Source organism: Mus caroli, unplaced genomic scaffold, assembly GCF_978045245.1.
Source record: "Mus caroli unplaced genomic scaffold, Mus_caroli_1 scaffold_2, whole genome shotgun sequence".
Classification (NCBI taxonomy): Eukaryota; Metazoa; Chordata; class Mammalia; order Rodentia; family Muridae; genus Mus; species Mus caroli.
The window spans coordinates 87,219,802-87,233,253 of record NW_028227257.1 but is presented as its reverse complement, the minus strand read 5'-3'; the positions used below and the strand labels follow the sequence as shown (position 1 = coordinate 87,233,253).

Sequence of the window (13,452 nt, the reverse complement as noted above, 5' to 3'; positions counted from 1 at the left end):
GATAGCAAGTACCCTTTCCCAGTTAGCCATTTACCCAGCCCCCAGGTTTTAATTTAGTTATTTGGAACTTTTTAGCTTGCCTGTTTCCATTTTGGGTGGCCTGCTGGGGCCTTGTAGAGCTCAATCCAAAACAACGGCCTCTCATAAACTGTAATTAACAGCACACACACACACACACACACACACTGCACAGGGGAAATAAATATGGCAAGAAACACAGGCAGAATTCTTTCTCTAGGTTGTTGGCATATGTATCTGATTCTGATAATCAAAGAAAGAAAAAGGGCAAGGAGGATTTTTTAACTCCAGAGTCACATATGCTCCTTTCTGAGAGTCCTTAAGTAAGAGCTGAGGCAGGCAGCTTGCTCCCTGATCAGGTACTTTCCTAAGCCCTGGGGAACTGACTAAGGAGGAGGCCTGTGTCCTTCCATGAGAAAGGATGGCTTCAGTGCCCAAACTATGAGTGAGCCCAGCAGGTAGCCTGAGATTCTAGGTGCAGACTCTGAGAACCACATCTGAGCCAGGCATCAGCTCCAGAGTCTGTCTCTCCCTGTCCTGACAGAGGCCTGCTGCCTGCCTCCCAAGTGGAGAAGTTAGAAATAAACACATCTGCAGGGCTGCCAAGGTCAGGCTTGCAGAAGACGGTGACCCCACCCACTCCCAGAACACAGAGCGAGTTGAGAGCCAAGCTTGAGTTACGCCAGCCTGGAATTGAACTCACATGTGTAGCCTCACCATCTGGGGGCAGGCACTGGGTCTCCATTTCTGCTCTCCCCATCGTCTGATGACAGTGGACACACAGAGGTGACCCCCAACCTGCTCCAACTGTAACATCACCCCCAAACACAATGCAGGACTGGTTGATTACTGCATCACAAAGCAAGGGGCACCTCGCCTTCAGCCAACAAATGTCTCAGCGTCCTGGGAAGCCTCCAGCCTAGGAACACCAGGGGACATGGCTGTGTCTCTAACTCACTGGCCTTGGCCAAGTCACCACGCCTCTCTGAACCACAACCCCTTGTCTTTAAAATAAAGGGGCTCTGAGCTCTGTTTTCTAGCGTCAGCCTTTCTTCACCGGCTCTCCAGCTTCATGGGGTGTTTTACAGTCATGGGAGACTTTCCTAATATATTAATTCTCACAAAAGTGCCTCCTGTGCTGGGTCATTGGTGACTGGATACGTGTGGAATGAGGTTCTGAGGGAAGCAAGTTATGAGATGTAGCAAACCAAACTGGGACGGGGTCTACAAAAGAAGGAGAGGAGGGGGAGGAGGAGAGATAGGGGAGGGGGGAGGGGAAGGGGGGAGGAGAGATGTCTAGCCAAAATGGAGTTATCACAAGAATCAGCAGCATCACACCTAACATTAATATTCATTCATTCATTCATTCATTCAAATGTATTTTTCCTTGGTTTCCAGACCCCTGTGGGATCAGGCAAAGTTATTTGGATAGACACTGTGTCTCAAAAGGAAGGGCTCCATTCTCCCCCCACTTCTTCACTTCTCAGTGAACACCCACCCATCATCCAGACTTCCTCTTTATCCACAAGGAAGAAGGAAAAAGATCAGCTGAAATACTGAAAGATGTGTCTCTAGGTGACTAAGATCACTGGCCCACAGGCACACAAGAGACCACAGGGAACAGTCATGGCTAATGAGGGTGATCTGAGAAGACACTCCTGCTTGGATTCCTGCCTGAGTTCCCAACTTCCTGAAGCTAAACAGCAAGCCAAGTTCACAGCTGTTCTTCAAGGAGCATCTGCAGGTGCTCACAGGGCACAGGTAACTGAGGTTTAGTTCACGGTCCTTCTCTTAGCTACTTTTCTAACCTGTGATAAAACACCACTTACAGAAGGAAGGGTTTCTTTGAGGCTTACAGTTTCCAGAGGGATAGGACACTATGAGCATCATGGCGGGGAGCATGGCAGCAGGCAGGCAGGCATGGGGCTGGAGCAGCAGCTGAGAGCTTACATCCTGATCCGCAAAGAGGAAGTAACGCAGAGTGGGAGGGACACAAATCTTTTGAAACCTTAAGCCTACTCCAAGTGAAACACCTCCTTCTAGTCCTTCCCAAACAGTTCCACTAACTGGGGACCAATTATTCAAACATATGAACCTATTGAGGCTGTTCTTATCCAAATCCACCACATCAATGTCAAGTCAGTTTTCTACTCTAAACATCCAGGCACCTTGACTGCAGGCCACAGCTCCTCATCCTAAGCCAGTGGGCTTTGTTTACTTTTTCCACTGGACCGGTTATCCTCTTTGTGAGTTCACGGGTGCCTCACAGATCCATATACCACCTCTAAGTAAGTATCCTGAGTTCTGATGAGTGAGTGAAGCCTAGGCAGATGCTGGCTGCTGTGTTTAGCATTGCTCTGCTCAGATGAACTGCATTTAGATCACCCGAGCAGACTCTTCAACGTTCTAATGTCATTTAATGCCATCTGAAGCTGGACAAGGAAGACACCCACAGATGATTATTTGTGAAACTTAGCTGAAGTCAGTCCTTAGGTCACATGACCACATAACTAGTGACAGCTTTCCCAGGCCCTAGGCTGTACCCAGAACCTCTGTGGTCCTGTCATTCTGTTTTCTTTTTCTAATCTTGCCAGACATCAACAATTGATCTTGGCAATCCATCCAGCTGTGCCTGGATCAAACAGTCCCATCCACCCATCATAGGGCTCAAGGCAGACCCTACTAATCGATCAGCACTGACATTTGAGATCAAACATATGCATGCCTGATAGGTGTTGTGACAGCACGCTGGTTCTGCTGGTCAGCATGGTTTCTCCCTCAGTTCAGCCTTCTTGAACCTGGAGTGACCAGCAGAGAAACAGAGAAAGAACAAAACTAAGCCGGATCCTGTCACTTGTTTCTGCTGTGGTATAGTTTCACTGTTGGCTAGTTGGTTGGTTTGGGTTCTTTATCCCACCCCCAGGTTTTTCAGATGGCAAACAGGTCCAGAGAGGTCTAGAGCCTTGCCTAATGTCACTCAGAGAGGCTAGACTCCAAATTCTAATCCAGAGCTGTGTCTTCCACTCCATGGAGTGTCTCCTGGTCAACTGGGAGCCCCTGGAAAAGTCATAGGTAGGCTGGAAGCCCCATTTCACTCCACCTAATCCCATAGCTTACCTCTTCCCTGCTAAGCAATAAACAGCAAGTGTCAGCCCAGGCCGACTGGTGACTGGGCTCTCCAAGCAGACAGGGCCAGGCCGGGAGCAGCCCCGCCTCCTTCTTGTGCTGATCCTGGGCTTTAAGAAAGAGATTTTCACTAATGCAGCTGAGATTGGGAATCCAACATCGCTGAAAATTGCCCTTTTGCGAGGCGCTAATACACACAAGCCTGAGGAGGAGGTGGTCCAGTGGAGGAGACCGTGGGAGGTGTTTCTGCACAGCTCAGGAGACCTCTGCTGTCTCGGGCTTCCTGTCTTTATTAAGCTCTGCAGACAGGCTCACAGTGTGCCTGGCTGCAAATGAAACCCAAGCTATCTCATTTTCTCCCCTCAGCCAGGTCAGACGCTCGTTCCTGCTCACATCCTCCCCTCCCCCATCCACAGAAGAGCTCAAACAAGGAAAACAAACAAAACAACAACCTGAAACCTCCTGAGCATCTGCAGCCTGCCTTTCTGAGGCTGGTCCTGAGCCTTGGGATTAAGTTACAGTGGAGCATCTTCTCTTCAGAGCTGCTGGGTGCTCCCACCCACCCTGGGTGCTCCCACCTGTGTTCCCACCCACACTGGTTGCTCCCACCCAAAGTCTTCTACTGAGTTGTAGGACAGAGGGGAAGTGCTGGCCTGCGTGTAGCACCAGCAAGTGAGGCAGGATGCCTGGGAAGGCGTCCTTGTAGGGTCTTCCCGTTGCCCCTATACTGAAAGGACAGGTACACTACTGAGCTGTAAGAGAGTCCCAGCTCTGGTCAGACTGTCTCATTGGCTCTCAAATGTCAGAGGTCTGGAGGCTGCTCACAGGAGTCCTTGTCATCATGCTGGCCTCAGCGTGTCCCACACTCAGCCACTCTGTGTTCCCGTCCACCACACCTGTCTTGTCACTGTCGCTAAAGCAAGGGATCACACCAGCCAGAGACAGGAGGGCTAAGTGTAGCCACAACACCGCAAGGCTCTTTCAATGACCACAAACCAGCAGGGAAGATGTAGCTACCGCCGCTGTTTCCCAACATCACCCTCCACCTTCAAGCGCCTTTACCTATGGTACAACCATTGCTGGCTAGTCTTTTGTTAACTTAGCACAAACCTGGAAAGAGGAGACTCCACTCAAGAGAAAGCCTCCCTCATTATGGTCCTCAGTAAGAGCGTCGTTTCTGTGCAGGCGCGTGGGGAAGGGCCGGAGCACTTGATTTTGCCTTACTGTGCATCCCCGCCCCTAAGCTGAGGCTTCGATGAACTATGTAAGTCACCCACAGTCACACAGCTGACCAGGGTTTGAGTTGGATTCCAACCTGTGGGACTGCAAAGCTGAAATCGGACTCAGTTGCTCACAGCCCTGCTGGAACACAGGGGAACTTTCCAGCAGGTTCTAGTACACCTCCTTCTAAAATGCTTCGTGGGAATCCATACGCCGCTCACCCAAAGATACATGCGAACACACACGCAGCTTTGTTTGACAAGACTGGTACTGCTACTATTATTTCCCAGAGAGAAGCTCTCACCACCAAGGCCTTTACACACACACACACTATACACACACACCTCAAACAGGTTTGAATAGATCTTTACAAGTAGTTGGGCTACTTGGAAACAAAAATACTCATTATTTAAATTCAATTACATAGCAACCACTTTCTTAAAAGATTATTTTTATTTGAGCTTATTATGTGAGGTCATCAGTTGCTTGTAATCTTCAAACCATCCTAAAAAGAAGAGATTATCAAATGAAAGGGATATATATATATATATATATATATATATATATATATATATACATATATATATATATATATCAGCTGTTAAAAAGAAACCGATCCCTCTTACTTTATATTTAGGCCACACCCTGCTTCCAACAACAACCATGGTGGCCTTCCTGAGTGCATTCTTCCGAGAGATGCTCGGCTTCAGTCTTTTCTCCCCCTTTTCAAGACTCTGGGATGAGCCCAGGGACTCTGGTGTTGGAAGAGACCCCAAGACTCACCAGAACTCATTTCTCCCATGAGAATGAGACATCAGATGCTCACAGTAGGACTGGAAGATGGTCTAGTCTGTACTGTGCCTGCTATACTAGCCTGAAGACCTGAGTTCAAAAAACAAATGGAGATCAACAGAGGAAGATACCCAACACTGACCTCTGACCTCAACGCACGTATGTACACATACACACACAAACACATGGAAGACCACAGAGTATCAAGAGTTTGTCAGAGCCAAACAGAACCAGAACCCAAGTCTTGGAGGCTCTGGACTCCCAGACAGCCACTTGCTGGCTAAGTATGATCTACATTCTAATTCTTCTAGTCTAACTCTTCATTCACTTTGTGATGATGATATATTCCCAGGCCTGCTAGGAACCCAGGCTCAGAGCCCGGCCCCCTTCAGGTTACAAGACTTCAGACACAAAGGAGGGAAGGCCTGCCAGGCCTGCAATCCTCCTGGAAGCTCAGTCTATGCTGCATGCAAACCTGGCGCATCAGAAACGCCAAGCAACCAGGCCCTGCTCTCTCACAGCGTAAGCAGGCAGGGCCTCAGAGGCCGCTGCTTGCCTTGGCTTGGCAGCTGGCTTTCTCAGCAAGACACCTCCAGAAAAAAATCATCAAACAACAACAAAAAGCCCTTTGAAGACCAACAACACAGTCTGGAGGAGTCTGAAGGAGAGTGAAAATGGCCCTTTACCTTCACCTGTTGAATCCAGTTCACAAGGTGGGGGAGGGGGCAGATGGTCTTCTAGACCCTGCCAAGCCCAGGCAACTGAACCCCCATGAGATGGAAAAGCAAAGATGTTATCTGTGGGGACCAAGTCAGGATGGGCAGAGAACAGGTAGAGCCTGGAGAAGGGCAGAAAACCATGAGAGGCAGAAGGCCCGTGAGTTGGTTATCTAGTGAGGTTTATATGATGCTCCAGTCCCTTGGCAGGGAAAGAATGAGCATGTGACCATCCATACAATTGACATAGTCCATCACAAATCCATGCCTCTACCTCAGACAGGTGAGCTGTGCCTCCAGCTCACCCCTGCTCCCAGCCTTGCACGTGCCTGTGGTCCAGCAAGGCCTCCTCGGGCTTTGTTGGAAGCTGCTGCTCTCTCTGGTCATCCCTCCCCTGAGTGTTCAGCAGCATCTCTTGCCCAGAAGGCAGGCTGGACATATCCAGGAGCCGGAGTCTCTGAGAGCATCCTTTTATGAGTGACAGTAAAATTGGTGAGTAACAAGCGGGCCTCCCCTGCCTGGTGGAATGACTGAAGTGTGTTTTATACAGTTGCTTCCAGAGTCCTCAAAGGACTGGGCCCAGCAGCCCACAGAGGGCAACTCACTTCTTTCTCGTGCATCAAGGATTGGCCCTCAAATCCTCAACTGGGGATCTGCTGTTGGAAATACCCTACTAAGTAAGGCAGGGTGAACCAGTAAGTGCCAAGTGTGGAAGAGGGGAGGAAGCCACTACAAGTGAAGAGATTTGTTAAAGGCCAACTATCTGACATGGCTGCCAGCCTGGCTGGGGACGTGAATACAACCAGGTGGTTGTGCTTAGACATGCCTGTCCCTATCCCCCAGGACAAATTGCTTCCTCTGATTCTTGCGTCAGGGAGAGGACCTGGTTGTTTGAGCCCCTTTAGCACCTCTGGGTTGAAGCCAGGGATGGCCTTTCCTCTGCTGCTTACATCCAGTGCCTTATTCCTCTCATTCCCATGGGGGCCTGCTAAACCTGCTTGAAGCCACAGCCAGGAGCAGAGGCTGCTCCACTGGCAGGGTCCCTGAATGTCAGGAAGCAGGTGGCCCAGCCTGCTCCCCAGGAGGCTGTACACACTTGGCGAGCCTGAAAGCAATCTGTCTCAGCAGTAGAGATGGCCATGTTGGGGTGGGGTGGGTGGCAGGGAGCCATTCCTAGCAGTATCTCTGGGCTCAGGACTCATGAAAGGGCTAGTTTACTCCAAATCTATCATGCACTCTCGACCGAAGCTGTTAGTTCATCCAGAGAGAGAGAGACAGAGACAGAGACAGAGAGACACAGAGAGAGACTGAGAGGGAGACAGAGAGACTGAGAGAGAGACAGAGACAGTGAGAGACAGAGAGAGACAGAGAGAGACACACACAGAGAGAAACTGAGAGGGAGACAGACAGAGAGACTGAGAGAGACAGAGACAGTGAGAGACAGAGAGAGACAGAGAGAGAGAGCACGCTCAGTCCTAAGATCCTAGGCAGCTCAGGGTGGGCAGGAATTGGAACCTTTCTCCAATAGCCAGACTCTGTCCCTGCATTGGACGGTATCTGTCTGTTCTGCTGGGACTGCCCCTTCCGGTTTAATAAGGCACACGGCCTCGCACGCTAGCTCGCACTGTATATCTCAAACTAGACTCTCCTTCCACACCCCTACCCTTCTCTCCCAATTTCCAGATGAGTCCAGCACCCTTGGCTCCCTGACTCCCCACTCCCACAGAGATGAACTCAGAAGAGTCACCTTATGAGGGAATGGGAGGAGATAGAGCCAGAAGGGGTTACTGGAAGAACATGGAGAAAGATCTGGAAAGTTCTCAAAGCACTAAGTTTCAGCAAGACAAAGGAGGCCAGAGAGTACTGGGTGGAAAGTCAAGAAATGGCTGAGTGTGTTCACCACGTGCCACTTATCAGCCCCTTTGGCACCACCACCTGAAGTGTGTCACAGGCCCAATATGATCACTTAAAATCATGTCCCCATGTGCAGACTGTGTCCCACCAGGTCAGTTAGGGACAAGCCTAATGTCTGAAGGACTGGTGACCCAGCCATCCCAAAGGGGCCTGGAATGTTCCTCTCAGTACTCTGCTGCCAATGACAATGCCAAGCTGGAGTTTCTCGTGGGCCCAGCTGCCTTTGACTGGTTAGAACCAGGTAACAGATCTGGCCAACGTCCCAGAGTTGAGTGAGATATACCACCTCCCACTGCGCATGGAGTGCCTGCTGGCATTCCCAGCATCCTCTTCTCCTCCTGTAGTGACTTCAGTGCCATCTACATGGTTCAGAAGAGCAGCCATAGACATACCAGGGTTACCATCCGAAGCACCACAAAAAGCAGAAACGAGCAGACGAACAAGCAGGGAATCTATGGTGTAAGGGAGTTCTCCGTCACTCAGCCTAACAACACAGAGGCCATCGTTCTGATTTTCACAGACAAGGAATCGGCACAGGATCACGATGAAACACTAACTGCCGATCCAGAGCCTCTTCCTGTTATAGCCTGTCGTGACTTCCTAAGATTGTCCCCCTCCTGTAAGCAACTATGTCCTATGTCTCCAAGCTTCTTAACCCACCTGTCCTCAGAGATGGTCGAATGGTATATGCAAGACAAAAAGAGCAAGAATGGTCTAAAGTGTGTGTGTGTGTGTGTGTGTGTGTGTGTGTGTGTAGAGGGGGTGGCCCAATTTCAAAGATCCTTATTGGGGTTCTGGGGTTCAAGGGAAGAAGCACAACACAATGGCTGAGCGCACAGGATGAAGAGCCAACATGAGCTAACCTCAAACCCAAGCCCCACTGCTGACTCCACTATCTCAGAGCCTTATTTTCCTATCTATAAAATGGGAACAATAACTAAAGCCCCCAGAGACCCGAGATGAGGACAGAGAGTAGTCCAGCCCTGACTCATGGGAACAGTCTCACGTTTCTATACCATCACATACAAGATGGACTAAAACCACAGCCTTCCTGGGGAAGAGGCTGGTGCAGTCTGAACTGCTCCCTCCCAAGCAGCTTGAGGAAGCTGCCCCAGCCCATACAGTGGGCATAGTCCCACTTCACAGACCTCAGAACTGGCCCAGCCCACATCCACAGAGGGAATCTGGATCGGCTGGGGAAATGCAGCCCACAGATCCCGAGAGCATTTATCTGAAAGTCCCAAGGGCTTTAGAGGCATGCTTAGCCCCTGGTCCTAGAACCCAGTGGACTCATCCCAGGGCTGGGGTGGTTTTGGAAGCTGTTTATCGGGCCAGCTTCTCACTGGCACCGACAGGCATGGTACTCAATTTGGATGGGATGCAGATCGGAGAGGAAAGGAAGAACTGGTAGATAATGGTGGAGGGACTAGACATAACACTGGCTATCCTGCAATGGGGACAGGGCTGCCCACTGAGGTAGGAAAATAAAACAACCAGAAGACCAACTTATTGACAATATTCCACCCCTAAACACTGGGAAGACAACAGTGTGTGCTGTGCGTCAGATACTGTGCTGAGGGTTTTACTAGGATGATCTCACTGTGGGAACACTGCAGGCTGAAGGGAGAGATTGCTAATTCCATTGTATAGAACATGGAAAGCACCGGAAGGTGAGTGACCTAAGGTCACGTAATTGGCAAGCAGATAGACAGAACTTAAACCCAGGTGCTCTAATCACCATGCAGTGATTTTTTCTAAACAGAGAACCTGAGGCTCAGAAAAGGGCAGTGACTTAGCTGAGGTCACACAGCTTTCATCTATGGCAGATCAAGCCTTCTAATTCTAGGTTCCCTGGGTTTTCTACTCTATCTTACTCCATCACAGCTCTCACAAGCCTGTTTCTTCTTATGCACAACCCAGAAGTCTAGGATAGGAGTCAGGGTCCTTCTGATCGCCTACGTCAGCTGCAGACCCGGGGTTCACCATCACATTCCATCTTTCTTTGTAAAAATAAAAACCAAAATCCTTGTGATCTGCCTCACTCCATCACATGGAGCACCGACACTCGATGCCAGCCCTGGTGGCAGGAGGCACCCAAGCTGGCATGTTTGCCTGAGAACATTGGGTTGCAGGGATGCTCAACAGTTGCCATCATCTGTTCTCTGAGGCCAAGTGCTGGGTGCTGCACTCTCTCTATGGAGTCCCTGCTGAGTTCAGACAACCGTTCCTGGTTCCCCTTTTCAGTGGTTGATGAAATGGGCCAGAAGAGCACCTCTCTCAACAGGGAGGGGTTGCTAAAATGTGTGGTCCAGCCGCAGGCCCTGGCTCTGCCCAGGGAATGGGGGCTAGATAGGCATCCAGACAAAGATGCCTGCACCAGCTGCTGTGACACTCGTAGCAGAGATGAGTCACACTCCCTTCTCTCTACCCCAAGCGGCTGGATTGCGTGGGAGTCCACTGGGTTCTACTACCTGAGGCTAAGCAAGAGGAGGTCAGGCACCCTGGTGAAGAACCAGCATTCTGTTCACCTAGACTAGAGGCAACATCCAGCTTGGTTGTCCAGAATCCCAAACGGCTTCCCTGGATTTCAGTCACAAGACCCCTCTGTCCCCAGAGCTGTTTACAGAGAGGGAAGAGGGGCCACTGAGAAAGGGGTTCATCTAAGGCCTCCATGAGAAGCTAACTGGTTGGATTTCAAACCTGCCCTTTCTCCTCTACCAGCCCCTAACCACAAACCCCCCTAATATCTTGACTCCAAACCCACCCAGTCCCAAGTCCGAAGCACTAAAATGTCACTTAGATGGTAGGGGACTATTACCAGCCTGGTGTGGAAGTTACCAGAAAATTGGGGGAGGGGTCCTTTCTGGATTCAGATCAGTCAGTCTGTCCTAGGTGCAAGCCCAGAGGTCCGTTTCCTCAAAGCTCCCTGGAGATTCAGTGATTGACTGGCATCTTGGTCTTGGGGACAGAGAGACAAAGAAATGAGCCTGGGCTTGGACTACTGAGAAGTCAGAAACTGGGGAATCTACCTGGAGTCCAAGAGACAGGAGCAACTTTGGAAGGTGGAGAATCTCTATGTTGTCTTCAGTGTGGGGGCTGGGGTGAGTAAGGAGTAAAGAGAAGAGACAGCACCCAGAATCTGCAGGCCTTCAGGTTGGGAACATGCTAATACCACGTTCCAAGGGTGGGCGGGGCTCTCCAACTAGGCTACACACACACACACACACACACACACTGCCATTAAAACTAAAACAACAACACTCTTCTTTTGTTTTCTGGCATGTCTTAAAGACAAACCCAGAGACAAGGGTCCCCACCCTTTCCTTTGCCTCTCTGCGTTGGCTCTGCCATTCCAAACAGAAGCCAGGCAGATAGGATGATCTGTCTGATGGAAACTTTGTCCCGGATGGGGGCACTAGCTGTATCCAATAAACACATGTGGTTTCTACCCAGACTGAAGGCAGGACCCCATCTGTGTCTTGGGGACCCATTCCCAACACCTGTGTGTGTCTGTGCATGCGTCTGTGTGTGTGTGTGTGTGTGTGTGTGGTGGGGTGTATGGAATAGCTTGGATGGTGAGCACGAATTCTTAGCAAGGGCACATGAAAACTTCAGTCGGTGTGAAGCTACGGTCTCTGTGAGCTTATCTGTACTCTCTTGGGGGAACAGAGAGAAGTTTAGTGAGAAGAGAAAGTACCAGTCCCCTCCAGAGTCCCCTCCAGATGAACAGCCTTTCACACAACAAAGATGACCCTTTCCACCCACACAATACAGGAGTCTAAGAGTACAGGAAGGAAGAAAGTGAGTTATCACCAGCATGTGGGACGTGATCACAGAGATGCATGTGGGACCTCAGGCCCAGGACATGGTGTGCTCTCGGTAATGGCTGAGGAGTGTATCCCTTTTGATGAAACTATAGAAATTCCTATGCCCCCAATCTACCTATGCCCAGAAAGAGGACAGATCCTGCCCACCACGCCCAGAGATCTGACCAGGACCAGGACAAAAGATGCCACTTTTACAAAAAGGGCTGGGTTTCAGTAACTTCAAGTAAATCCAATGTTCTATCCTATTGTCTCCATGCAGGCTTGCTGTTCATGTAAAGTTTCTTTTGTTTTTCTGGGTGTAAATTGTTCACTCATCCTTGCCAGCAGCCCACCTCATGACACTGATCCGTCTGATCGTTGCACACCAGTCTCATAGTGGGTGCACCTCCGTCCGATTTTCTGGGACAAGGTGGGGAGCTCCTCCAAACAGACCCCACGCGCATTGCCTTGGTCCATCTGCGGTTCCATGAGCTCAGAAACTCGGTCCGAGAAGCTCCTAGGCTGGTCTGGGAAGCCGATCTGGCCAGGGAAGGGCGCCCCCTGGCGAGACAACTCCTCCAGCGCAAGCAGGACCCGGAGCCCGCGCGCGCCCACCTCGGCCAGCCAAGCTAAAGAACCCAAGGCCACCACACCCCACATCCGGCCGCAAGGAGCTCCGGACCCGCCCGGGAACCTCCTGGGTCTCCACATCCACGGATCTGGACATCTTCCCGCGCAAGGAATGATAACTCGGGTGCGAGAGCAAAATCTAGGAGCATTCTTCTGGCCCCGCCAGCAGGGTCCCACGAAGGCGAAGAGCGCACGGTGCCCCAGCCCGATCGGCTGTCCGCCGCGCCCAAGCCCGGCTCCGAGTCCCCCGTTGTGACCTGCTTGTGTACAGGGTCACCTGGGCTCACCCCTTCACTCTCGGTACAACCCCGGCCAACACACCGGCCCTGGGAGTCCCACCTGCCGCCTTACTGTCGCCTGAGCCCCCGAGATCGCTGGGCGCAGAATGGCTGCACCTGACCTGGGCGAAGTCCACGACCCGAGCATGCTCGGGGTCACTCAGTGCGGCGCTGTCCCCGCCCCCAGGGGAGTCGCTTCAGAACTTGGTGGCCGCTAACCCGAGCGTCCTGGGACCCGCACTGATCTGGGATCTCCCCTGAAGCGCGCGGTATCCCGGGGCCAGTACGCACAGAGGGGCTCAGTGATTGAATCCTACCTGGCAGAGGCTCGGCCGCGGGGTAAAGTTTCCCCAGGCGCAGAGTGCGCTCGCAACTTGCGGGGCACCGGTAGTCCTGCGCCGCGGCGCTGGGCTAGGCGTCAAGGCGACAAGGAGCGGCGACGCCCGCTGGGGGCCAGGGCCGGGCGGCCTGGCGTGGCTGGGCTTCGGAATCGCACAGCGTTGCGTCCGCCTGCAGCTTGCACCCCCTGAGACGCCGGCGGCAGCTGCAGCGGCTCACCCGCCACCGCCGCCGGCCACACCTCCCGCCACCCTCCGGCCCGCCCTCCCGCTCCCTCCGCCCCAGCCTCCGCCCCTCGGTCTCCTGTCGCCACTACTGCCGCCGCGGTGCTGGCGCGTCTCCGGGGCGGACACGGCCCTCATGATCCACGGCCGCTCTCTCACCCGGTCCTAGAGCGTGGTTTCTGGGAATGTGCTCTTCAGATGTCCTCTGCACTCCTAGCCTCAATGTCTGAATTTAGGAGATTGCTGGAGAAGGGCGAAGGTAGCACGCTAGACTGGGACATTTATTCCCTGGAAGCTTTCTCCCTGTTATCACACCGTGTGTGGGACTGCAGGGCTGGGGTGTGGGATTCTCCATTGCGATGTCGCGTCTTGGTTTCCCACTTACTGC

The 13,452-nt window shown here is 51.8% G+C and overlaps 1 protein-coding gene across 1 annotated transcript in view; it reads right to left on the bottom strand.

The window, feature by feature from the left end:
* The window catches only part of Tspan18 (tetraspanin 18), a 133,779-nt gene extending 120,723 nt beyond the window's left edge, over positions 1-13,056 (bottom strand). The window contains exon 1 of the mRNA XM_029472728.2: positions 12,819-13,056. The gene's annotated coding sequence lies outside the window, so the exon portion shown is untranslated. The remainder of the gene's footprint in view (positions 1-12,818) is intronic.
* Positions 13,057-13,452: the final 396 nt, after the last annotated feature.